A 26,701-nucleotide genomic window follows, 5' to 3' on the forward strand; every position below is an offset into this window, starting at 1 on the left:
GTTTTTGTCTTTAGATCTATTTATGTGATGAATCACATTTATTGGTGTGCATATGTTGAACCAATCTTGCATCCCAGGGATGAAGCCTACTTGACTGTGGTGGATTAGCTTTTTGATGTACTGCTGAATTCAGTTTATTGAGGGTTTTTGCATCAATGTTCATTATGATTGGCCTGAGTTTTCTATTTTTGTTGTATCTCTACCAGGTTTTGGTATCAGTATGATGCTGGCCTCATACAGTGAGTTAGGGAGGAGTCCCTCCTTTTCAATTTTTTGGGCATAGTTTTAGTAGAAATAGTACCAGCTTTTCTTTGTACCTTCAGTAGAATTCAACTGTGAATCCGTCTGGTCCTGGGCTTTTTTTGGTTGTTAGGCTATTACTGCCTCAATTTCAGAACTCATTATTTGTCTATTTGGGGAATCAGTTTCTTCCTGGTTCAGTTTTGGGAGGGTGTATGTGTCCAGGAATTTATCTGTTTCTTCTAGATTTTCTAGCTTACGTGCATAGAGGTGTTTACCATATTCTCTTGTGGTTGTATTTCCGTGGTGTCAGTAGTGATGTCCCTTTTATCATTTCTGATTGTGTTTATTTGAGTCTTCTCTTTTTTTCTTTATTAGTCTAGCTAGCAGTCTATTTTATTATTTTTTTCAAAAAATCAACTCCTGGATTCATTGATTTTTTTGAAGGTTTTTTTGTGTTTCTGTCTCCTTCAGTTTGGCTGATATTGGTTTTTTCTTGTCTTCTGCTAGCTTTGGGGTTTGTTTGTTCTTAGTTCTCTAGTTCTTTTAGTTGTAGGATTAGGTTGTTAACTTGAGATCTTTCTAGCTTTTTGATGTGGTCATTTAGTGCTATAAATTTCCTTCTTAACACTGCTTTAGTTGTGCCCCAGAGATTCTGGTACATTGTATTTTTGTTCTCATTGGTTCAATGAACTTCTTGGTATTTGCCTTAATTTCCTTATTTACCCAAGAGTCATTCAGGAGCAGGTTGTTCACTTTCTATGTAATTGTCTGGTTTTGAGTGAATTTCTTAATTTTGAATTCTAATTTGATTGTGCTGTGGTCTGAGAGACTGTTTATTATGATTTCAGTTTTTTTGCACTTGCTGAGGAATGTTTTACTTCTGGGTATGATCAATTTTAGAGTAAGTGCTGTGTGGCGATGAGAAGAAGGTATACTTTGTTGTTTTTGGGTGAAGAGTTCTATATATATCTGTCAGGTCCACTTGATCCAGAGCTGAGTTCAAGTCCTGAATGTCTTTGTTAATTTTCTTTCTCAATGATCTGTCTAATATTGTCAGTGGGATATTAAAGTCCACCACTATTATTGTGTGGGAGTCTAAGTTACTTTGAAAATCTCTAAGAAATTGCTTTACAAATCTGGGTGCTCCTGTATCGGGTGCATATATATTTAGGATAGTTAGCTCTTCTTGTTGAATTGAACCCTTTACCATCATGTAATACCCTTTGTTTTTGATCTTTGTTGGTTTAAAGTCTGTTTTGCCAGAAACTAGGATTGCAACCCCTGCTTTTTCCTGTTTTCCATTTGCTTGGTAAATTTTCCTTCATGCCTTCATTTTGAGCCTATGAGTGTCATTATGTGTGAGATGGATCTCTTGATGACAGCATACTGATGGTCTTGGTTCTTCATCCAGCTTACCACTCTTTGTCTCTTATCTGAGCCCTTTAGCCCATTTACATTTAAGGTTAGTGTTGTTACTTGTGGATTTGATCCTGTCATCATGTTGCTAGCTGGTTATTGTGCAGACTTGTTTATGTGGTTGCTTCATAGTGTCACTGGTCTGTGTATTTCAGTGTGTTTTTGTATTGGCTGGTAATGATTTTTCCTTTCCATATTTAGTGCTCCTTCAGGAGCTCTTGCAAGGCAGGCCTATTGGTAACAAATTCTCTCCACATTTGCTTGTCTGATAATAATCTTATTTCTCCTTTGCTTATGAAGCTTAGTTTGGCTGGATATGAAATTCTGGGTTGGAAATTCTTTCCTTTAAGAATGTCGAATTCTTAAAGAATTGGCCCCCCATCTCTTCTAGCTGGTAGGATTTCCATGGGGAGGTCCACTGTTAGTCTCATAGGCTTGCCTTTGTAGATGATACGGCCTTCTCTTTGGCTGCCCTTAACATTTTCTCTTCCATATTGACCTTGGAGAATCTGATGATTATGTCTCTTGTGCATGATTTTCTCATGAAGTATCTTACTGTGGTTCTCTGCATTTCCTGAATTTTAATGTTGGCCTGTCTTGCTAGGTTGGGGAAGTTCTCCTGGATGATATCCTAAAGTATGTTTTCCCACTTGATTCCATTCTGTCTGTCTCTTTCAGGTACCCCAATCAGTCATAGATTTGGTCTCTACATAATCTCATATTTCTCAGAGGTTTTGTTCATTCCTTTTCATTTTTTTTTCTCTATTTTTGTCTGCCTGTCTTATTTCAGAATGATAGTCTTCAAGTTCTGAGTTTTTTTCCTGCACTTGGTCTATTCTGCTATTAATACTTGTGATTGCATTGTGAAGTTCTTGTAGTGTGTTTTTCAGCTCTAACAGGCTAAACTGACTGTTTTGGCTGTCAGCTCCTGTGTTGTTTTATCATGATTCTTAGCTTCTTTGCATTGTGTTACAACATGTTCCTTTAGCTCAGCAAAATTCATTACCCACCTTCTGAAGCCTACTTCTGTCATTTCAGCCATCAGACTCAGCCCAAGGACTCAGCCTCAGCCCTTGCTGGAGAGGTGTTGTGATCATTTGGAGGAAAATGGGGACTTTTTGAGTTTTCAGCATTTTTGTGTTGATTCTTTCTCATCTTGGTGGGCTTATCTACCTTCGATCTTTGAGGTTGCTGATCTTTGGATGGGGTTTTTGTGGGGTTTTGTTGTTGTTGTTTTCTCTTTGTTTGTTTTTCTTTTAACAGCCTGCTGACTCTTCTGTAGGGCTGCTGCAGTTTGCTGGGTGTCTGCTCCAAACCCTAGTTGCCTCAGTTTTTCCCATACCTGGAGGTATCACCAGTGAAGGCTGCAATACAGCAAAGATGGCAGCCTGGCCTTCCTCTGGAAGCTCCTTCTCAGGGAAGTACTGACCTATTGCCAGCTGGAACACACCTGTAGGAGGTGGCTGGAGACCCTGGTTGGGAGGTTTCACCCAGTCAGGAAGAACAGGATCATGGACCAGCTTAAAGCAGTAGTCTGGCTGCTTTTTGGTAGAGCAACTTTGCGGTGTTGGAGATCCCTTCAGTGTCTGATGGGTTTGGGGTATACCAAGGCTCTCAAGCTGGACCAGCTGAGAAGCTCGAATGACCACAGTGGTGGCCTGCCCTGCCTCTCAGGCACTCTGTCCCAGGGAGAACATGGGCAGAGGTGGCTGAAGACATGGGAGGACCTGCCCTATGAGGAGGAGTGGATTGGGGGTCCTGCTTAAAGAAGCAGTCTGGCCATGCCTCCACAAAACAGCTGTGTTGTGGTGGGGAACTTCCTCTTCCCCTGTCATATTGGACTCTTCAAAGCTCACAGGCTGGAATGGCTGTCATCCAACCAACCCAGGAGGCAGTCTTCCCCTTCCCCAGGCACTCTATCCCAGGGAGAGATCAGCGCTCTTTCCCTAATACCTGCTGGCAGGCATGGCTGTAGGGTCCAACTGGGAGATCCTGCCCAGTGAGAAGTGGGTCAGATCCCTGCTTAAAGAAGCAGTCTGCCAATGATCTGGCAAAGCTACTGTGTTGTGCTGCTGGGGAGACCCTTCCTCGTCCAGACTGTCTGGACTCTCCAAAGCCCAAAGGCTGGAACTGCTGAGTTGACCAAACAGCAGAGATGTTGCCTGCCCCTCACCACCCCACAGTGGGGCTGTGTCCCGTCTCAGGCCTATTCCACTCTGTTGCTGGTAGCTGGCTGGGATTCCAAGCCAGTAGGTCTTATCTTGTAAGGTGCCATAGAAGTGGGGCTGGCAGAATGATGCTGCTCAGCTCCCTGGATTCTGCCTCTTCCTAGCGTACATGCAGATGTCCCGCTTTGCCTGAGTTGCAGACATGTTTGTTGGGGGTTCCTGGGGCCAGAGTATCTAAAGCTCCTGGGTCTCTGTGCATGCCTGAGCATCTGCTCTGCTAAGACTCCACACAGCTCTGTGGGTCAGAACCAAGATTCTGATAGTGTGGCCCACAAGGGGATCTCCTGATCTGCAGGTTGCCAAGATCAATGGGAGAAGCATGGTTTCCCAGGGTTGCACAGTCACTCACCACTCCCCTTGGGTGTGGTTGGGGGTTCCCTTGGCTCCATGTTGTTCCCAAGTGGGCCATCATCCCGCCCTGCTTTTCTTTGTTCTCTGTGTGTTGAATTGTTTCTCTAATCAGTCCCTATGTGAGAACTTGGATATTTTAGTTGAAGGTGCTGGATTCACTGGCCCCTTTCATTTCTCTCTGTGTTGCTGTAGACTGCAGCTCCTCCTAATTGGCTATGTTGGCCAGAAGTCTCCTATTTTTACTTTTTTGAGAAACTTTCATACTGTTGTTTATAATGGCTGTACCAATTTACATTCCCACCAACAGTGTATAAAAGTTCCTTTTTTCTCTGCATCCTCTCCAGAATTTATTGTCTTTTTGATAATAGCCATTCTAACTAGGGTAAGATGGTATCACATTGTGGTTTTGATTTTCATTTCCCTGATGATTAATTAATAATGTTGAGCATTTTTTTCATATACTGCTTGGCCATTTGTATGTTTTCTTTTGAGATATGTCTACTCAGATTCTTTGCCCATTTTAATGAGATTATTTGTTTTTTGCTGTTGAGTTGTTTGAGCTTCTTGTATATTCTGGATGTTAGCCCCCTGTCAGAAGAATAGTTTGCAAATATTTTCTCCTATTCAACAGGCTATTTGTTCACTCTGTTGATTGTTTTCTCTGCTGTGCAGAAGAGTTTTAATTTAATATAGTCTAATTTGTCAATTTTTTTCGCTGCCTGTGCTTTTGAGATCTTAGCCCTCCCTAAGATCTTTGCCTAGATCAATGTCCCAGAGCATTTCCCCTGTATCTTCTTCTAGTGGTTTTATAGTTTCAAGTCTTACATTTAAGCCTGTAATCCATTTTGAGTTGATTTTTTGTATACAGTGTGAGTTTGGGGTCTAGTTTCATTCTTCTGTATATGTATTTCCAGTTTTCTCAGCATCATTTATTGAAGAGGGTGTTCTTTCCCCAGGGTATGTTCTTGGCACCTTTGTCAAAAATCAATTGGCTCTAAACATGTGGACTTATTTGGGGGTTCTTTATTCCGTTCAATTTTATCTACATTCTGTTTTTACACAAATGTCATTCTCTTTTGGTTACTATAGCTCTGCAGTATATTTGGAAGTCAGGTAGTACGACACCTCCAGCTTTCTTCTTTTTGCTCAGTATTGCTTTGGCTATTTGAGCTATTCTGTGGTTCTATACAAATTTTTGGATTGTTTCTCTACTTCTGTGAATAATTTCATTCATATTTTGATAGAGATTGCATTGAATCTGTAGGTTGCTTTGGGCAGTATGGTCATTTTAATGATATTAAATCTTCCAATCTTCAAATTCTTCCAAAAAACGTGGGATGTCTTTCCATTTGTTTTTGTTCTCTTCAATTTCTTTCATCAGTGTTTTGTAGTTTTCCTTGTAGAGGTCTTTCACCTCCTTGGTTAAATGTATTCCTAGGTACATTTGTTTGTAGCTATTATAAATGGGATTGCTTTCTTGATTTCTTTCTTAGCTAGTTTGTTATTGGTGTATAGAAATGCTACTTATTTTTACATGTTAATTTTGTATTCTGCAACTTTACTGAACTTGTTATCAATTCTGACAGTTTTATGGTATAGTCTTTAGGGCTTTTCTATATACAATATTATGTCATTATGTCACCTGCAAAGAGGGACAATTCAACTTTCTCTTTTCTAATTTGAATGCATTTTATTTCTTTCTCTTGCCTGATTGCTCTGATGAGGACTTACATTGCTACATGGAATAGAATTGGTGAAAGGGAGCATTCTTGTCTTGATCCGGTTATTAAAGGAAAGGATTTCAGCTTTTCCCCATTCAATATATTGAGCTATGTTCCTTCTATGCCTAGTTTGTTGAGAATTTTTATAACAAAGGCATGTCAAATTTTGTTAAATCCTTTTTCTGTATCAATTTAGATAATCATTAAGTTTTTGTCCTTCATTCTGTTGATGTGATGTATCATGTTTATTGATCTGCATACATTGAACTATCCTTACATCCCTGGGATAAATCCCACTTGATCATAGTGTATTATCTTTTCTTGATGTGCTGTTGGTTTAAGTTTGCTAACATTTTATTGTGGATTTTTGCATCTATTTTCATCAGAAATATTCGCCTGTGGTTTCCTTTTTTTGGTGTATGTCTTGGCCTGATTTTGGTAATGGGTGATGCTGACCTGCTGGAATGAATTAGAGAGAATTCCCTCCTCTGCAATTTTTTGGAATACTTTGAAGATAATTGGTGCTAGTTTTTCTTTGTAAGTTTGATAGAATTTGGCAGTACAGCCATCCAGTCCTGGGCTTTTCTCTACTGGGAGACTTTTTATTACTGATTCACTTTCATTACTCATTATTTGTCTGTTTGGGTTTTCTACTTCTTTCTGGTTCAATGTTAGTTGTACATGTCCTATAATTTATTCGTTTTCTCTGGGTTTTCCAGTTTGTTAGCATGTAGTTGTTCATATTACATATAATATATAGTTGTCCTTATTACATGTAATTGTTCATATTATATATAACTACCCGTTAGCATGTAGTTGTTCTCTGATAGTCCTTCGTATTTAAGTGGGATCAGTTGTAACGTCTCCTTTTTTGTTTCTAATTTTATTTGGATCATCTCTCTCTCTTTTTTTTATTAGTCTAGCTAGCAGTTTAACAATTTTATTTACCTTCTTTAAAAAACAACTTCCCATTGACCCTTTGTATTTTTTTAATCTCTGTTTAGTTCTGCTCTGATCTTTATTACTTTTTTCCTTCTGCTAATTTTGAATGTGATTTCTTCTTGCATTTCTCCTTCCTTGATGTGCATCGAGAGGTTCAGATTATTTTTAAGAGGAATGGCCATTCTGAAGAGGGCTGGGGCTGGTGCTAGATCTTGAGATGATCCCACTGCCAGCAGACCTCTGGTTGAGAGAGCTAGACCTCTACTGGAAAGACTAATCCTGTGGCCAGGCCTGAGGCAAACACCCACCATACAAGAAGATTATCCAGAAAGACATTCTGAGCCTTTTCTGATCAAATCCTGGACCTGTCCTTTCTTGGTCTTTCACTCTCTTTACTTGTCTTAAAGAGATTTATCATCTCTTCTTCATTAGCATAGTGTATTATTAAATTACTCCTCTGAATATGCACTAAGGAGGTATTTAATAAACTTTTATCTTCATTTGAGTATTTATAATCCATTTATTTAGATTTAAGACATTTCAAAAATTGTGTAAATGTAATTTTTGTTTGTTTGTTTGTTTGTTTAAAGAAAATATGTGTGGTAATTAACTTAATCACACAGGTAACCTTAACTTTAAATTGTTTGGTTTTTGGTCTATTCACGCTGTCTCAGAGAATACTACAGAAGAGTTGACTTTTCTTTTTGGCATTTGAAATTTGATGAAAGTATAGGCCCCTTTTCTGGATAAACACACACATACACACACATACATATACACACAAATAATTTTATATATCAGTTTAAGATAATTGCTATAGTACAAATCATTACAGTGGTAAAAATATCATTTAGATTGAGTTTCTTTTGCAAGCTTATAAAATTCCCTAATTGTATAAATAGTATGTATATTAGAAGATACCTGTAATCTTGAATCTTAGAGGTGGAGCTGACTTTAGAAAGGTTCTAATTCAACATCGAACTCAGACTTTTGATGTTAAGTAATAATCGTACATATGTATTGCTATTTGCTAGGCACTTCTGTAAATGCTTTAAATGTACTAAGTTCTCATAATATTCCTTAGAGATAGGTACCATTTTCATCCTGTTTCACAGAACAGTAAATTGAAGCATAAAAAAATGTAAGTAACTTACCAGAAGTTATATAGCTAGAGTTGAACCTTGGCAGTGTGAGTCTCTGAGATCCTCATCGCCATGCTATAGTGTAAAAGAACTATACCAAACCTCCTGGAAGAGGTTACTTCTGCCCACTCTAAGCATCTGAGGCCTGATGCTGTCTCTGAGTCCTTTCTGGGATTTCCATATTTTGCTCTAGGCAACTCTTCTCACTTCCATATTTGAAACCTGCCGTATGAGGTTCTAAAAATAAGGACAAATTGTCACAGAATGGGTCCTATCTAGACCCTGCTCTTGTTTTAATTCTGAGAAAAGAGTCTCAATTCAGCTATACAGAACCCAAGTACCTTTTCTTTCTCAACTCCAGGAGTCTGCTCTCTGTTGGTGCTAAATATGGGCAAAAAATGTCAAGTTATGTATAAAGGACTCTTGTATAAACCTTTTGGAGTGATGGATGGCTGCTTGGTAGTGACAGTGTAATAATGGCTTCCCTGAGTCATCGTGCTATGCCTGGGAGAAGTGAGAAGTCAGGGACAACTGGTCTCAGAGAGGGAACAGTTCTTCAGCTCAACTTTGTATGGGTCAGTTTCTTCATTCCCCATGACAGGGATTATGTTTCAGTAGTCGCTAATTTGAGGACAGGATCCAGACAGAGATTAATGAGAAACCCTAACCGTCTCTGGAATGTGGGCAGAGCCTGGGACTGCAGAGCTTGGCTCCAGAAAAACTGGTTTAAGAAGCCAGAAGCCCAAATTGTCTAAAGTAGGATATTAGACCCTTGGCTAACAAAAGATGAGCACCCTGAACATAGGCCCTTGGTCTGGGGCTTGGTGTGCAATGTTCAGATCATGCTCTTACCTTGTAAGTTCAATCCTGTGATGATCAGCAAGAAAGTGACTCAGTAAATAAACAGGCATATTTAAATTTTAAGTTTCCCTGAAACATTAGGATTATTTAAAATCTAAAGCGTGATGATCATGGCCCCTCCTTCAGAAAAGCATGTAAGAAGATTAGTTTCAATTTTTAGAGTCCTCTTTCAAGCTGATAACAGGGAGGACTTGATTCATTTGTTCAATTTTTCATTCAACCACTAAACTGACAAGTATTTTTTTGGTACCTGATATATGCCAGGCATTATGCTAGGCACTGGGGACACAAGTAACAAAGTGATTTAAGTAACTTGAAAATTTGGTGAAGGGTGGACATGAAATAAACATGCACTCAAATAAATGTATAATTTTATTTATTTATTTATTTTTAAAAATTTATTTATTTTTAGATGGAGTCTCTCTCTGTCGCCCAGGTTGGAGTGCAGTGGCACAATCTCGGCTCATTGCAACCTCTGCCTCCCAGGTTCAAGCGATTCTCCTCCCGAGTAGCTGGGACTACAGGCACGTGCCACCACTCCCGGCTAATTTTTGTATTTTTAGTAGAGATGGGCTTTCACCGTATTGGCCAGGCTGATCTCAGACTCCTGATCTTGTCATTTGCCCACCTCGGCCTCCTAAAGTGCTGGGATTACAGGCATGAGCCACTGTGCCCGGCCCATAAATGTATAGTTTTAATTGTGTTAAATGCCAAGAAAGATAATAATGGGAGTAGGAGCATCTAATTTATGTTTGAGGCTCTAGGAAGATCTTTTTCCTTAGTAAATCTTGAATCCTTTGGGGATCCCACTTAGGGAAGATTTATGAAATGAGGACTGCTGGGATCTGATGGGATCTCCATAAAAATCAGAGGATATAAGTGGATTTGGAAGCAGAATAAATTTCCTTTCTGGTCTGCACATTCTCTCACACCATACATTAGCCAGATATGTGTTATTCCCAGTTTCATTCCCAGCACCTAGACACAATGGCTAGCATGTAGTAGGTATTCACTAATGTTAATTGAATAAATGAATAACTTAAAAGCTGACATTCTTATACTTATCTGTGTTTGTTTAAGTTGTTCAGGGAAGAGCTGAAAGTAGGAGATGGAATCAGGTCGTAAGCCCCAAACCCGGAGATGACCTACAGAATATGTGAAAAGCTTGTGAACAATACCAGAGAGAAAAAGATAGTGAAGTCAAAGTCCAGTTGGAAGGAAAAGAAATTATCTCCTATCGAGACTTACAGATCAGGATGAGGCAACAGGTTCCTGCTAATAAAACTTTTCATTCCAGCCTTAGTGACTATCATCTAGGCCTTCATGCCAGGATGGCAGAGAAATGCTGTCTCTGCTCCTCGGTGCCCTTCAATAGACTTTCAGTTATGAAATGAACAAGTTCTGGGGATCTAATATACTGCATGGGTGGTGAGAGATGTATTAATGAATTTGGTTGTGGTGATACACAGTGTTTACAAATATCAAGTCATCATGTTCTACACTTTGAATATATACAATCTATTTGTCACTTAAATATATTTATCAAGAAATAAAGAAAATGAGAAGAAACCTCTTCAACTCTGGAGATGCCGATGAGTCAGGTAATGGCAGAATGAGGAGGAAGGAGAAGTATGGAAAGTTTGAAACAGAGAACAATGAATAAAATGTCTTCTCCTTTTTTTTGTCCTTAATAACAAACTTTCTAAGATAAAGTTTATTTTGGTTTAACTTTAGATAACCCTATTGATATAGCCAAGTTTCCACAGTAATGTCAACAGTAGAATTGTGCAGGCTCTGAAATGAGGGATAATGTGGAAATGATCACTGGCTGGGATAGGACATTGTAATACTTGCCCAGTCTTCCATCTAAAAGTAGTTAACTTACTTAGCTTCAGTGGGCAAAGATCTCTCCTTTCTTTCCTCACTCTTTAAGTCCTTGCTAGCCATATTCCATCCTCTGTGATCAGTTGCTTGGGGATGCCAGAAGCAGGTTAATTGTCTCTGTACCTTGACTTCAACTTTCCAGTAAGTAAAAGTACCCAAGTTCTATCCCATGCCACTTCTATCCCTCGTCTTTAACTTTAGGAAGGCTTGAGTAAAGCTAGAGGCTCACAAGGACCTGTGCTCTCTGGGCCCTTCCCTCTTTACTGTTCCAGGAATGGCCAAGCACACCCTGGTCTCTAGGGCTTTGCATTTGCTGTTACCTCTGCTTGGTATACACATAGTATACACCTTTCACTTCCTTAGGGTCTCTGCTATAAAACTACTTTCTCAAGGGGACCTTCCTTGATTCTCCCCTTTCCTCCTCACTTGCTGTATTTTCCTATGGGTAGCCTCGGGGGGAATGGATATATCTGTTTATCTATCTACTCTAGAATGTGGGCTCTGGAAGGTGTTGTGTCCAAAGAAAAACTTCCCCTTCACTCTCTAAAGGTTTGCTGAAACTCACTGATATGAGGCAGATTAATAGGCAAAAAGGCATACAAATTTATTTGATCATAGTTTCATGTAGCATAGATATCCTCAGAATGAAGGTCCAAAGATAGAAAAGAAATTGTTTATTTTTATGCTTAGGTTCATGAGACAGAACCATAGATAGTAGTGTAGAAATATGATTGGACCAAAAAAGGCATGATCTAATGCTAACAGACTGAATGAGACCCAGCAAAGCTTGTCTGGATTCTTCTTGGCCTCCTGAGCGTGTGTTCCTTCCTTCTGGATATGGGGCAAGGCCCTCTCTGGAATGGGGACCTTATGACCTATAGTCAAACAAGGTAGGTCAAATAATTTCTTTATGGGCAGTTTTTACACAGAAAGATGAGGCGAAAGTTATAATAATAGTTTTAGATTTTATGGCTGGCTTTGACAAAAAGGCGTTCTCCTTTCCATGAACTGCCTTGGGGAAGAGGGATTCTAGTTTCTATGGGCAGCCTCAGGGTAAAATGGGGCTGAGAGACTGGAAGGAAGAAAGGTCAGAGAAAAACTTTTGCTTCTGAGGCTGCCTTCATTTTGGGGTATTGCCTTTGAGTCCCAACATGACATTGCCTTTGCATTTTTATTGTCATTCAGCAGAATGCTGTCACATAGATGGTCAATACATTTTTACCGAATGAAATGCAACCATTAAGGAGGTACGAAACCAAATCAAACCAAACCAGATAACCAAAGTCTTACCTGTGAGAGCAAAGATATTAGCACTAATACTGAACAAATTCCTACATATTTACTTATATTTTATGTCCCAGTTATCAGGCTTCCTCATGGATTCCTTTATTCTCACAGTACTAAAGCTCAACCAGCCTTCTTGCATTTCCACATATACTCGCAACCCCTGAAAGCCTTCCCTACTCTTACAATTCCAGGAAGGACTAACAAAACAATGCATCTGGTGACCCACTTAAAATAGGCCACATATAAAGCTGTCCTGTGTTAAAGGGGACTCTCTTAAATGGACCACCCTGAATGTTACATGAGATGGTGTCTTTCTGCCAATAAGCTTAGTAGTGTTTTATAAATAAAAAGATGATGTTAGGGAGAAGGGTTCTTCCCCCCTCTTTCTCTCTGTCTCTGCCTCTGTATGTCTCTCTTTTAATTCACATAGAGAATTTTATTATATAAATCTTCTGCTAATCTATGCAATGACAAAGCAATTTCAACCCAGGAAAATGATTCCACTCCCTTGCCTCTTATGTGAAATAAGACTGTTTCAGTTTTGTGAAAAACTAGGGCAGACTAGATTCTACAGAAGCAACTTTTCTACGTGAGAGTAGATCCTCTCATCACTTCTTGGTTCCTACAGGACTTCTGCTGGGTCCCTGAAAGAAACCTCACATTCAGGACGGAAAACGAAATGTAGGCTAGTTGACAGCTGCTTCAAGAATGCAGTTGCTGGCTATCTCCTGACAGGGGGTTCTGTTGTGCTTTGAAGAGTAATATGAAAATTCAAGCTCAGGATAAGCTTCTGTAATTTGAAAATTGAAACTCCACCCTAAACCTTCACCAGCATCTGAAGCCAAATCCTTTTAGATGTGCAGGAGGGATCTGTTTACTTTGTATGGAAAATCATTTTCTTTTTATTAGCAAGCTCCGGGGTTTCCTGATGATCTGAAGGGCTCCTGCCTCTCCGAGGGCAGTCCTGGGGCACTCTTGGCACAAACAGAGGCCAGAGAGATTGGAAATATTATTTTGCAACATTTTCTGCCTGGTTTTAAAGTCAAGGAAGACAAATGGTTCTGATAATTTCAGGAATACCTTTGAATGTGAATTGCCTCATTGTCCTGAGCTGACCTAGTGAGGTTAAAATCAAACCAAACCTAAACAAATAAAAAAATAAAAATAAAAATTGAAACCAACATACCATGAACAACTCTTCCCTTCCTCAGCCAGCCTGTTTGACCCAGAAGAAGGTAGCTATCTTGTTCCTATTGTTCCTATTATCATCAAAACCAACATAAGAATCTGCTCATTGCTTTTTGGATTCATGGTGGGGAAGGGCAGGGTCGGGTGGAGGTGTATGGGTAGGTGACAGGGGGTTCAGTAATTGTCTTAGTTTTTTTTTTTCTGCTATAACAGAATATCACAGACTGGGCAACTTATAAACAATAGTAGTTTATTTGGCTCACAGTTCTGGAGGCTGAGAAGTCCAAGATCAAGGGGCCATATCTAGTGAGGGCCTTCTTGCTGCATTACAACATAGCAGAAGGCATCACATGGTGAGAGAACATGACATTGAACACAAGATTGAATTCACAGCCTCAAGTCCTTTTATAATTGGCATTAATCCATTTATGAGCACAGGAGTCCTCTTGGGAGTCCTCATTATTTAAACACATCCCATTAAGCTCCACCTCCCACCACTGTTGCACTTGGGATTAAGTTTCCAACACATGCCTTTTGGGGGACACATTTAAACCATTACAGTTGTCTTTAAATCTTTTTCTTGACGTCACCATGCTCACTTTTGTCTTCTTCCTGTTGTTGAATTGTTCACCTCTAACAAGCAGGCCATCCTGATTTCTTCTCATCTCACCGTAAATTCCACCAAGAGACCTCCTTTATCAGATTTATCTTGAACATTCCAGCCCACAGTGATGTCCTCATCTCTCACCTATAGCAGAAATATTATTCAGCGCCCCAAAGCACTCTACTGCTGGAATCCAGGTATTTTTTCCAGTCCCTTGCCTCTTACATGAAATAAGACTGTTTCTAACAATCTTCTAACTTTCCTGAGCTGTAAGATCATCCCTGGATTTCCTACCCAGAGACTAAAACCCTTGAATTTCAGTAGGCTTTAGGCTTCTTGGTTCAACCACAGCTCTACTCGTGACTCCACTGTCAGCTCCCTCTGCCAGCAACCTCTGCCTTTTAAATGCTCTGCAACCCACACACCCCTTTTCTCTCTACTTTAACGTCCATTCATCGACATAAGATCTGCCCTTTGTTCATGTTTCCCAGCCTCCAGCTTTTCTACTGCCAATGTGCTCCACTTTTTGAGTAATCCTGTCCATCAGCTATGGTTCATTATAAAATGAGTATGCCCTAACCTGCACTTCCAGATGGCCTCATGATATTCTTATAATTACATTCCCTGACTACCATAGGCAAAATGAAACACATGCTATGAAAGTAGGTATGTGTTATGCTGGTTCACAAGACAAACTTTAAAAGAAAATGAGTGAGGTCTCCTTAGGACCTTTTCCACTGATTGGCACCTTCTTTGAATGGGGGTTCCTAATAGTCATTGTTTCTCAACCAATAGCATGAAATGCTTGCATCTGGATCTTGTTTTTAAGTCTTTAGAACAGAGAGGTGATGATAAGTGGGGACTGTAATAAAGCCTCACTAGTGTACTTGATACACTTCCTTTTTTTTATTTTTATTTTTTATTTTTTGAGATGGAGTCTCGCTCTGTTGCCTGGGCTGGAGTGCAGTGGTGCGATCTTGGCTCACTGCAACCTCTGCCTCCCAGGTTCAAGTGATTCTCCTGTCTCAGCTTCCCAAGTAGCTGGGATTACAGGCACACACCACCCCTCCCAGCTAGCTTTTTGTATTTTTAGTAGAGACGGGGTTTCACCATGTTGGCCAGGCTGGTCTCGAACTTCTGACCTCAGGTGATCCACTTGCCTCGGCCTCCCAAAGTGCTGGGACTATAGGCGTGAGCCACCATGCCTGGCCTAGTGTACGTGATAATCTTATGTGCACTGTGAAGTTTGAGAAAAGATAAGAGTCAGGGAATGGGTAGAGATGGTTTCACTAAAGAACTACCTTGGGCCAGGTACTAAATAGTTACTTTGTATATGTTCCTTATTTAAATGTGGCAAAAAACTTTCATTTCAAACTTAGCAATGGATCAGACTTTAATTTAGAGTTTATTTCCTAACTGCTAATTTTCTGGATTTGTTATTTAGAGCCTGAACTTAAGAAGCTGAGAAATATGAGTTCAAATCATTCTTGTTTTCTGTGGGTAAGCATTTTAGTGCTTAAAATAGGAGGATTATCAATTTCTCATGTGTAAAATATGGGAATGGCAACACCTACTTAATGGGATTGATGTGACAAATAACTGAGATATTTTAATCAAGGTGTGAATTACAGTGACCGTTCTATAGTAGATACTCAGGAAGTGAGAGCAGTGGTTATAATCTTTACCTAGACATATGCTTCTGGCCAGGGAGGAGACACCCAGAATCAATACTGTTGGTATTAAAATTTTTTCTTTAAGATTTTGCAGATAAAAAGTAAGGTCATGGTTCATAAAGATTCTGAGCTCAGAGTAATGGACTCATGGGTTCTCACAGAACTAGTGAGGAAAAAATGAAAGGGAAAGTCAGCATACACACACAAACACACAGACACACACACACACACACACACACACACACGTGCACAGACACCCCACCCCTCAGTCTTTCAGATAGGGTCTTTAACAGTAAGCCAAGGTTCACTTACAGAGTTCCCATAACAAATGAGCATATGGTGAGCATTTGACAGAGGGAAATATACATCCTTTAAGGAAGCTCTTAAGTTCTCGCAAATTCAGTAAGAATAGAAGAATATCTTAAAAATCAGAAGACATCAGAAACATAGGGAAACTCTCAGTAGTTTATTCTTTTTTAAAACTTGCAACGTAGAGGTGTATGCCCACGTGTAGCTCTGAGTTAGGATGCGTTCCTCCACACCACAGCCTGGAGGAAACAGATCTGCGTGTCCTTTAATCCATGATCATTGTAGATCAAGTTACCTCTTTGAAAGAACTTTTCTTTCTCTAGCCAACTAAATGAATAGAAAATGATGTACTTAATTGTTTTCTAAATTGCAATTTTTCTCCCACAGATGTTTTTTATCAGTGTTTAGCCCAATGGGCTTTGTCAGTCACATGGGGAGATGAAGTCATGTGGTAATAAAAGAGATGGGGTTGGGGAAGGAAGGGAAATACCATACAGTATATTGTCTAATTGAAAAATGTGCCACATAAATGCTGAACTTGAAATCTCTCCCTCCCCAAGGGCTACTCACGACAAACAGTGCACACATCTTCTGCACTGGACAGATTAGACTTCTCCCCTTTCTCCATTATTAATTCAGGCCAATGCAAGAGTTTCCTTTTTTTTTTTTTTTTTGCCTTTTTTGGGTTAAGTCATTCTACTGGAATTGTGATGCAAGGTAACAAGATTCCAAAGTGAAATCTTAAATGCAAAGGCAATGGCATCTGAGCTAGAGGGTGAAGGTTACAGTGATGATGATAAAGGATAGCATTAGATTAAACTCTAACTTTGTAGAAGGAAGATGAGAACTAGCAACAATATCTATGGATGTATCTGAGAAATGGTTGCTAATGATAATGCAACCTAAAATGTAGGGGAGGCTAGTAGAATTATGGCACTTGGAAAATTCAGAAAGTCTCAGGCTTCAATGCATGTTAATGAAAGCTGGAACCATAAGTAGAGTGGATCAGGAAGGACAGACAGAAGGGAAGGCTGCATGTGTTTTTCATAGCAAGAAGGAGAATGCTACAGATGTAGGACCCATGTCAGCATCAGAGAGATTAGAAGACAAAGAGAGACTCATGCTCACAAGCAAACCTAAAGAAGTAAAAGGTTTTCACTTCCCCCTCCCCCAGTACCCCATTACGGAAAACAAATGAGAATTGACTGCAGTACAAAAGTATTGGCCTAGAAAGTCCTCTGAGAGATCTTTCTAGTTCTCCACCTATATTCATTTGTACTGCCCTTTACCCACACTTGACTGTGCTTTAAATTTTCTGTAGGAAATGACTTGTAACCAGTGGGATGGTAACTAAGGGGCTTTTATCAGCCCTCACTGTCAAGAGGACCTCTCTCTTACGTCAGGAAAAAAAGAGGGCTCTTTCCTCTTGTTCTGCCATTATTGAAGAAGGAAAGCATCTGGTCATTATATAAGAAACTCAGTGAATCACTTATTTTTTACTCATTTAATTTAGCTGTGTCTCATATTTGACTAAAACTAACTCCAGAGATTTCTCCAGGTTCTTTGATTGCACTGGAATCTTAATGAGTCACCCATTTCATTGAAATATGAGGATTATTACCCAAGTTTTATATTCCTTTAACTAAATAGTAATTCTTTTGTAGTAATATTTGGAATAGCCAGATTCAAACTGCATAAGAGAGAGTAACCATGTATAATACCAAAGCTTTATGGGGAAAAATCACATTGCATAAAGTTGCAGATGATTAGGTTTTTGTCTGGGCTTTAAAACATACTTCGATCTTTCTGTTTCTCAGTGTTTGTCTCTGTATTAAAATAAACATCCTCCTCCTCCACATCATTGTCATTGTCATCATCAGCAATATCATCATTTTTCTCTTCCTCTTAGCTTCTTGTTCTTCTTCCTCTTCTTTTTCCCTATTCTGCTTTGTCCTTTCTTTCTGTCCCCTACCTCCTTCTCCTCCTTCTTCTTTTTCTTGTCCTTCTCCCACTGCTTTTCCCCTTTTTTCTTTTGCCTATCCTTCTCGTTCTCTTCATGTTCTCTTTTGTTCTCTTTCACTTTTTTCTTCCCCTCCCTCACTTCCTTCTTTCCATTTTCTCTATATTTTTTGAGTTTTCACTCTGTGTCAAGGTTTAGTGAAGCCTCTTACTTATGTCATCTCATCACATCTTGGTAATGGACCTAGATATTATTTTCAGAAAAGCAAATGAAGTATCAGAAAGCAATAAGTAATTTATCCATTTACATGCCAAGTAAATATGACTTTGGGTATCTCTAACTCCAAATCCATGCTTTTAGCCAAAACCTCTCTAGGAGGGATGAAAAATATTGGGGGAGAAAGGTTGAAATAATCAAAGTTGTAATTAAACTTTAAATTTATAATTTAAGAGTATAAAACATAACTTTGCACTTACGAAAATTTGGAAGTTAATTGAGATAAGATAATTAAAATGCTTATATGATAATATGGTTTGGCTGTGTCCCCATCCAAATCTCATCTTGAATTGTAGTTCCCATAATCCCCACATGTGGTGGGAGGGACCTGGTGGGAGATAATTGAATCATGGGGGTGGTTTCCCCCATGCTATCCTTGTGATACTAAGTTCTCACAAGATCTGATGGTTTTATAAGGGGCTTCCCCCTTCACCAAATTCTCATTCTTCTCCTTCCTGCCTCCTTGTGAAGAAGGATGTCTTTGCTTCCCCTTCTGCCATGTTTGTAAGTTTTCTGAGGCGTCCCCAGCCATGCTAAACTGTGAGTCAATTAAACATCTTTCTTTTATATAATAAATTATCTAGTCTCAGGTATGTCCTTATAGCAGCATGAGAGTGGACTAATAGAGTAAATTGGTACTGCACAGAGTGGGGTGCTGCTGTAAAAATACCTGAAAATGTAGAAGTGATTTTTGGAACTGGGTAACAGGCAGAGGTTGGAACGTTTGGAGGGCTCAGAATAAGACAGGAAAATGTGGGAAAGTTTGAAGCTTCCTAGAGACTTGGAGGGCTCAGAAGACAGGAAGATGTGGGAAAGTTTGGAATGTCCTAGAGACTTGTTGAATGGCTTTGACAAAAATGCTGATAGTGATATGGACAATGAAGTACAGGCTGAGGTGGTCTCAGATGGAGATGAGGAACTTGTTGGGAACTAGAGTAAAGGTCACTTTTGCTGTGCAGAGAGACTGGCAGTATTTTGCTCCTGCCTAAAGATCGGTGGGCTTTGAACTTGAGAGAGATGATTTAGGGCATCTGGCAGAAGAAATTTCTAAGTGGCAAAGCATTCAAGAGGAAGCAGAGCATTAAAGTTTGGGAAATTTGCAGCCTAATAATGCAACAAATAAGGAAACCTCATTTTCTGGGGAGAAATTGGAGCTGGCTGCAGAAATTTGCTTAAGTTATGAGGAGCCGAATGAATGTTAATTACCAAGACAATGGGGAAAATGTCTTCAGGGCATGTCGGAGACCTTCGTGGCAGCCCCTCCCATCACAGGCCCAGAGGTCTAGGAGGACAAAATTGTTTTGTGGGCTGGGCCCAGGGCCTACCTGCTCCATGCAGCTTCAGGACTTGGTGCCCACTGTCCCAGCTGCTTCAGCTCCAGCTGTGGCTAAAAGGGGCCAACCTACAGCTCAGGCCATTGCTTCAGAGGGTGTAAGCCCCAAACCTTGGCAGTTTACATGTGGTGTTGGGTCTGCAGGTGCATAGAAATCAAGAATTGAGGTTTGGGAACCTCTGTCTATATTTCAGAGGATGTTTGGAAATACCTGGATGTCCATGCAGAAGTTTGCTGCAGGGGTAGAGCTCCTGTAAAGAACCTCTGCTAGAGCAGTATGGAAGGAAACTGTGGGGTCGGATCCCCCACACAGAGTCCCCACTGGGGCACTGCCTAGTGGAGCTGTGAGAAGAAGGCCACCATCCTCCAGACCCCAAGATGGTAGATCCACTGACAGCTTGCACTATGCACCTGGAAAAACTGCAGGTGCTCAATACCAGCCCATGAAAGCAGCCAGGAGGAAGGCTGTAGCCTGCAAAGCTACAGAGGTGGAGCTGCCCAAGGCTATGGGAACCCACCTCTTGTATCAGTGTGACCTGGATTTGAGACATGGTTTCAAAGGAGATCATTTTGGAACTTTAAGGTTTAATGACTGCCTCATTGGATTTTGGACTTGCATAGGGCCTATAAACCCTTTGTTTTGGCCAATTTCTCCCACTTGGAATGGGTGTATTTACTCAATGCCTGTACCCCCATTGTATCTAAGAAGCAACTAGCTTGCTTTTGACTTTACAGGCTCATAGGCAGAAGGGACTTGCTTTGTCCCAGATGAGACATTGGACTTGGACTTTTGGGTTAATGCTAGAATGAGCTAAGATTCTGGGGGACTGTTGGAAAGCCATCATTGTGTTTTGAAATGTGAGGACATGAAATTTGGGAGGGTCCAGGGTGGAATTATATGGTTTGGCTGTGTCTCCACACAAATCTCATCTTGAATTATAGTCCCATAATCCCCACATGTGGTGGGAGGGACCCAGTGGGAGTTAATTGAATTATGGGGGTGGTTTCCCTCATGCTATTCTTGTGATAGTGAGGAAGTTCTCAGAAGATCTGATGGTTTTATAAGCGGCTTCCCCCTTCACTTGATTCTCATTCTTCTCCTTCCTGCCACCCTGTGAAAAAGGATGTGTTCACTTCCCCTTCTGCCATGATTGTAACTTTCCAAAGGTGTCCTCAGACATGCTGAACTGTGAGTCAATTAAACCTCTTTCCTTTATAGATTACCCAGTCTTGGGTATGTCTTTATAGCAGCATGAAAACAGACAAATACATATAATAAATAAATCATTTTTTTTGAGACAGTGTCTTGCTCTGTTGCCAGGCTGGAGTGTAGTGGTGTGATCTCAGCTTACTGCAACCTCCACCTGCTGGGTTCAAGCAATTCTCCTGCCTCAGCTTCCCAAGTAGCTGGGACTCTAGGTGTGTGCCACCATGACCTGGCTAATTTTTGTATTTTTTTTTTTAGTAGAGATGAGGTTTCACCATGTTGGCCAGGCTGGTCTTGAATTCCTGACCTAAAGTAATTTGCCCACCTTGGCCTTCTAAAGTGCTGGGATTACAGGCATGAGCCACTGTGCTTGGCCAATAGTTTTTAATATACTAATCTATAAAGAAGAAATGAAATAGGAATGTGATAGTACTTTGAAATATAGAAAGGTCTTTATATTAAATAATTATTTATTAAATGTATTTATTAAAACTCACAGGGGATGCTCAAGGATGGATGCATATGCTATTACAAAGGACTCAACAGTCCTTGGAAAATGCACATTTGTATTTGTTAGAATCAGCTATCAAGTAACAAAGACCAAGTTACCATAGCTTTACACTGTACAAAAAGAAGTCTGGAGATGGACTCTTCCAAGGCAGTCACAGTGGCTCATTGATGTCATCAAGGTCCTCCATTCTTTGTTTCTTTTTTTACTACCATTTTGAGTATGTTGGCTTTTGTTCCTTAGACTTGTACCTAATTATGCTAAGAGATCTGTCATAGCTCCTAGGATCACATCTCACCTAATTACATTATTACATTTAGGGACAGAGGGAAAAAGTTTTTTTTCTTTTGAGGATTTTTTTTTTTCATTTTTTTAAAGAAAGGAAATAGTTTCCAGAAGCTGCTTCCACTCAACTCCCTAGGACACTTTCTCTTATGTTTCATTAGCCAGGTCTGAGTTACATGCCCACTTCTGATCGCTGGCAGAGGAAATGGAATGGCAAGTGGGGCCAGAGAAGGAGCTAAACTTCTTCAAAAATATAAGATGTCTGCTTGCTACCTGAATATGTTTGGAGTTTAATTAGCAAGTAAGAGGGCAAAATTGATGTTGCATAAACAATGAACACTGTCTGCTATACCACCTTATCCATTTCACAGGGAAAAAATATCTTCCTTAGTTTCCCTCAACTGAGAGCAAACCTGTGTGGAATATTTTGCCTTGAGGAAGCAAAGTTGGGGAAGACAGCGTCCTATGGAAAGTTACAGTTGGTTTGCCTCTTTCTTTCAAACTTTCATGTATTCTGTTAGTATTCTAATCTAAATACCAGGAGAATTTTGAGCAGAAAAATAGAGGAGAATGACTGAAAATTAAAGAACAAGACAAGCTTTATTTTTTTGAGAGGAGATATGGACAAGTGAGGGATAGGCATGTAAATAAGTAAACATGTCACTGAAGATGGATGGAGCATTACATGTGGCACAGCACAAGGAGAAACAGAGTTCACTGCAGTCATGACAAAGGAGTGAGACAGGGACTCTGGAAAGGTCTGAAAGATTCAAAAGTAGCTTTATCACTCTTTTTAAGAACTCAGCACAGTGTGTCAATGGCCATAAGAATAATCTAATATTCCAGATCGCTAATGATGATGATGATGACGACGATGACAGTGTTAATATATAGTGTTTACAACATGTCAGCCGCAATTCTTAGGACTTTCTCCATGGTCATTTAACTGTTGTGACTGCACTACAAAGTAGGGTCTATTATCATCCCATTTTTTCCATGAGGAAACTGGTATAGACAGGTGAAGAACTTCCCCAAGCTTACACAGCTAGTAAATGGCAGACCTATGATTTTTTTTTCTTTCGTTGGTTTCTTACATTCTCCCAATAATGTTATTTATGCACAATGATTGGCCCTTTCAAATAATCATATTGAGAATTTTAATAAATCTCTTTCATTACAAATTGATTTGGGAAAATTTGAATATTTATATACTTCACTCTTAAACATAAGCACTCTTTGGAAATCATTACCAGTTCATCAAGAAGCCGTCTTAGCCACAGTTACATAATTCACAATAAATATCAATTAAGTTAAGGCTGTATAAGGAAGCTGAAAAAAACCGAAGAACTCTGAACAAGTAATGTATGGATTTAAGTTGTATTAGAGCAACAATTTGAACAGCAAAATATTGTGCATATCCATAGCTCTTTAATTATAGCATAAGGAACTTTTTAACATCTAAGGTGGTTACACTGAGAGTAGGTAAACAACTGACTTGATCCAATGGAATTTTATCTATTGGCTCATTTCTTCTCTGCCTCTCCTTTCTTAGAATTTTCAGTTTGCAGTCTATTAGGGCCACTGTGATTGCATCTTCAGTTAGCATGGAGCAGTGCAGCTTCATGGGAGAAAGGCATAGTTCCTTGTCAGTATCTCTGCTTTTGATTGTCATGACTTCTTCAACCACTTTTCCTTAACCTATTCAATGGCTAATAAACTGGGATCAATTTCAGAACCACAGCCAAATATTTAAAACCTGGCAGCCATAAGTTTTTCCTTTTCATTCACTTGAAACTTAATTTCATTAAATTACTACCAGCTAGAGCCTTCACCAATCTAGCTCATTTTTGGATATTTTATCAAGGAGCCTTTCATTGTTTGAATTCTCTAAATGATCAACAACCTTCTTGTGACAGAGCAGGGCCTGGTCCAACAGCTCTTGGGTGGGGACATACAGGCTCATGAGCAGCAGGTTCAAAGCTACTGGCCACCAGTGATCTACTCTAGCTGCCTTATTGTCAAGGCCAGAGCTGGAATTCAACCCAGATATTCTAGCTCCACAGTTCATGTTCTTAATCCCTGGACTATATTATCTGTCTCGTGTCTGTGTTTTACCTAGCGTCTTAGAGTACTGAAGCCATGGCAAGGTTATAAATGGTAAAAACACAGCTAATAAAGAAGACCGATCAAGACTGTGTTATAAGTTTGAGGAGAAAAGGACACACATGGCAATGATAAATTGCAATGTTTGGGGAAAAAAAATGAGAATCAGTTATATTTTGAATGGAAACATGTTGGAGGAGAAGAAATTTGCAAAATAATAATCAGACATGTTTCAGGTTGGCTGCTTACCCACTGAGTTCTTAGGTCATCGCCTCTGAGAATAGCATGGGTTGATGGGCACTACTGTCCTGGCAGTTCTTTTTTTCTCTTTCTCACCATGTCACTGGCCTTTCTGGTGCACCTGGACCATAATAGCACTACTAGGCTGCTCTACCAGAGTACATTGTCTTTCACTGACACAGAAGAAATACCTTCTGATATTCCAGACACCTGCAATGGGATGGAGAATGGGAAGAGGGACCTTCATTTTGGTGGCATTTCTTGTCTAAGCAGGGATGTATCACTCAGTGGCAAGCTCTGCCTTTCAGGTAATGAATGGGGCAGTGGGCCATCCATTCCAAGGTCTTGGGGCAATATCAGGATACCTCTGAAGCTTAGTTTATAATGTAGTAGTTTCTTCTGTTTGTCATATGGCAAGGCAGAATGGACTTTCAGAATCTTGTTTTTGTGGTCTAGTGGTGAAGTCTTATCTTTGGGACAGCAGCCCAATTATTCATAATTATTAAGTCAGAAGGTACTTTCTTATAGGCGTCTGCCTAAAGGTCAGATGGAACTGTGGAACTCCATGACAAGCTCGCAGGATGTTCCATTCTCCATCTGCACGCAGCCTAATAACTGTATTTTCATAGAATTAGAGACTTATACTATTTAAGGCATTTTAAGGTAATGTATGTCATTCAAATCTTTCTCTTTACAGATGAGGAAACTGAAGCCCAGAGAGATGAAATGATTTTCCATGTTAATACAGAGACAGATGGTACTGTACTGTATGCTCTTTTACCTAGGAGTCAATGCTCTTTCCTATACATCTCTCTGGCATGGATAAATAACATTGTCTGGAAATGGGAAAGATAATTATAACTGGAACAATAGTAGAGAGAAGAAACTTTAGAAACTCTGACTAGAGCAGAAGGGCAAGCAAACCAGTTTGACTCAGCACTTTGTTTGAAACTGAGGCTTATTGGATGTTAAATTATAGGAGCCTCTATCCCATTGACTGATTTTTTTTTTTTTTTTTTTTTTTTTTTTTGTGGGGGAAGTAATCTTCTCACCCACATGAAAGTAAGGAATTCTTCCATAAGCACTTAAGTACTACTATTAAGGGAACTCAAAGAGGTCATTTACAAAATAGGTCATTTACCCTTCCCACCAAGAATTTGTTGCTTTAATTGAGGGGAGTGGTTTATTGAGAATTGGCTGGCCCGGCATTAAGCTAAAATCATTTGCTTTCCATCCTACTCCTCCTTTCCCTTTACCTTATCTGGGATTTTACTTTATTAATTAAATTGAAAATTGTAGCATGATTTTTTGGTTAAAAAAAAAGTTCAAAAAATACTCCCCAAAATGTAGTGAGAAGAAAATCACTTGAATTCCTATCTCCCCCAGGCTTCTAGTTCTCTTTTCTAAAGACAGACTCTCAAACAAGCTTTTTCTGTTTTCTTAAGCTATGTCTAATTAAGTATATGTTACTATATAGCTGCCTCTTTTTATACACATGGCACCATATTATTCTGTGTCATACCCTTTCTTTTTCACTTAATATTTCTTAAAGATGATTACCTATCTGTGTAGAGATTTGCTTCATTCCATTTACATTTTAAAATATTGATAAAACATATTTCTAGTGCCTGACATGTGGCCCGATCCCAGAAGAAGAGTTTAGCACAGAAGACCACATGAACCATCCCAAAAGGCCTGTTGCTTCTAGGCTCAGGAATCCAGGGACCCCCTCCTATTATGTGAGCTTCCTGGGTGAGTGTTTTATAGTGAAATCATATGTCAAATTGTGATTCTCAGATGACCTTCCCAGTCTGGCTTAGAGGAGAGGGTTGTCGGGAGAGGTCCTGGGAAAGCCGACTTGCCTTGAGATTGTCTTCTTGGCTGCTGGGTGAAGCTGCACTCCTACTCTGAGATTTCTCCAAGGAGACATTGGGTTTTCCTGGCAGGCAGAGCTTCAGGCTACTCAGTGGAATGTCTATGGTTCTGTAGCTTCAAGAGGAGCCAGGAGGCTGAGCTTCCAAGCCAAGGGAAACACTGCTTCAGACTCAAGACCATGATTTGGCAGAGACCACGGGGCCTGCTGAATTTAGGAGAGGACTCTCTCATACCCCTTCCTTACTCAAACCACTCTTTCCCACTAAAAGAGGATGGAGGTGACATAAGAAATCTGCTTTATTCACCAGCACACAGCAGTTGCTTGGGTGAAATGGACTCCGGTCCCATTTTGGTACAATAGGAAAGGCAAGTGCCTCCCTCTCTATCTGGGAAGAAAGGAGAAGGAAGCCAGAGTGGAAATCAGACATCTCAAGTGTCAGCAGCAGTCTTGGTCTGTGCTTAGAAAAATAATCTCAAGGCGACCCAAATCCCCTGTTCATTGTGAAAACAGACAGTGCCAGAGTGAAACAGAATTAAATTGTTTCTCTTTCATGGCAGCTGACGTGTAAAAACCATTCTATTCCGACCTTGTGGTCAGAATATCCTGACACCTCATAAATTATCTTAAGGGGTCAGGGCTCAGGGAGGTTTGGGAAGGCTGTGAGGCCACACTGCAGTCAGCATTCTGCGCCGCACAGCAGCAGCAGGAGCACCTCCTTCCTGGTCTTTCCGATAGGCAGACACCAATGTGTAGGATGTGGAGGAATGTAGTGTCCTCAGAGCCAGTTTTTATGAGTTGGGACAAGCATTTTTCCCTCCTTTTGTGTTTGTAGGATTTGTATGGCCACAGCAACTACCCTCATGAAGGTTTTTAAGGAAGTGAGAAAAGCACAATGATAGCCTCCATGTCGGACAGAAATTCTAGGGTGGTTTAGTCTTAGCAGAAAAAAAAGACAGGGGAGGGATGGAGACAATAGAGACATACACTTACACAAGATGAAGAACTAGAGAGAAAAAAATGAACCAAGGAGAAGAGAAAGGAAGGTGGGAAGGGGAAACGTGGGT

General features: G+C 40.0%; 1 long non-coding RNA gene across 1 annotated transcript in view; it reads left to right on the plus strand.

Annotated features, from left to right (window-relative positions):
• The window catches only part of LOC134734527 (uncharacterized), a 64,018-nt gene that overhangs the window by 13,837 nt on the left and 23,480 nt on the right, over positions 1-26,701 (plus strand). Inside the window, exons 2-3 of the long non-coding RNA XR_010117623.1 lie at positions 24,459-24,518; positions 25,387-25,513. This is a non-coding gene — a long non-coding RNA (uncharacterized lncRNA). The remainder of the gene's footprint in view (positions 1-24,458; positions 24,519-25,386; positions 25,514-26,701) is intronic.

The sequence above is a fragment of the Symphalangus syndactylus genome, chromosome 12 (genome assembly GCF_028878055.3).
Source record: "Symphalangus syndactylus isolate Jambi chromosome 12, NHGRI_mSymSyn1-v2.1_pri, whole genome shotgun sequence".
In the NCBI taxonomy this organism is placed as follows: domain Eukaryota; kingdom Metazoa; phylum Chordata; class Mammalia; order Primates; family Hylobatidae; genus Symphalangus; species Symphalangus syndactylus.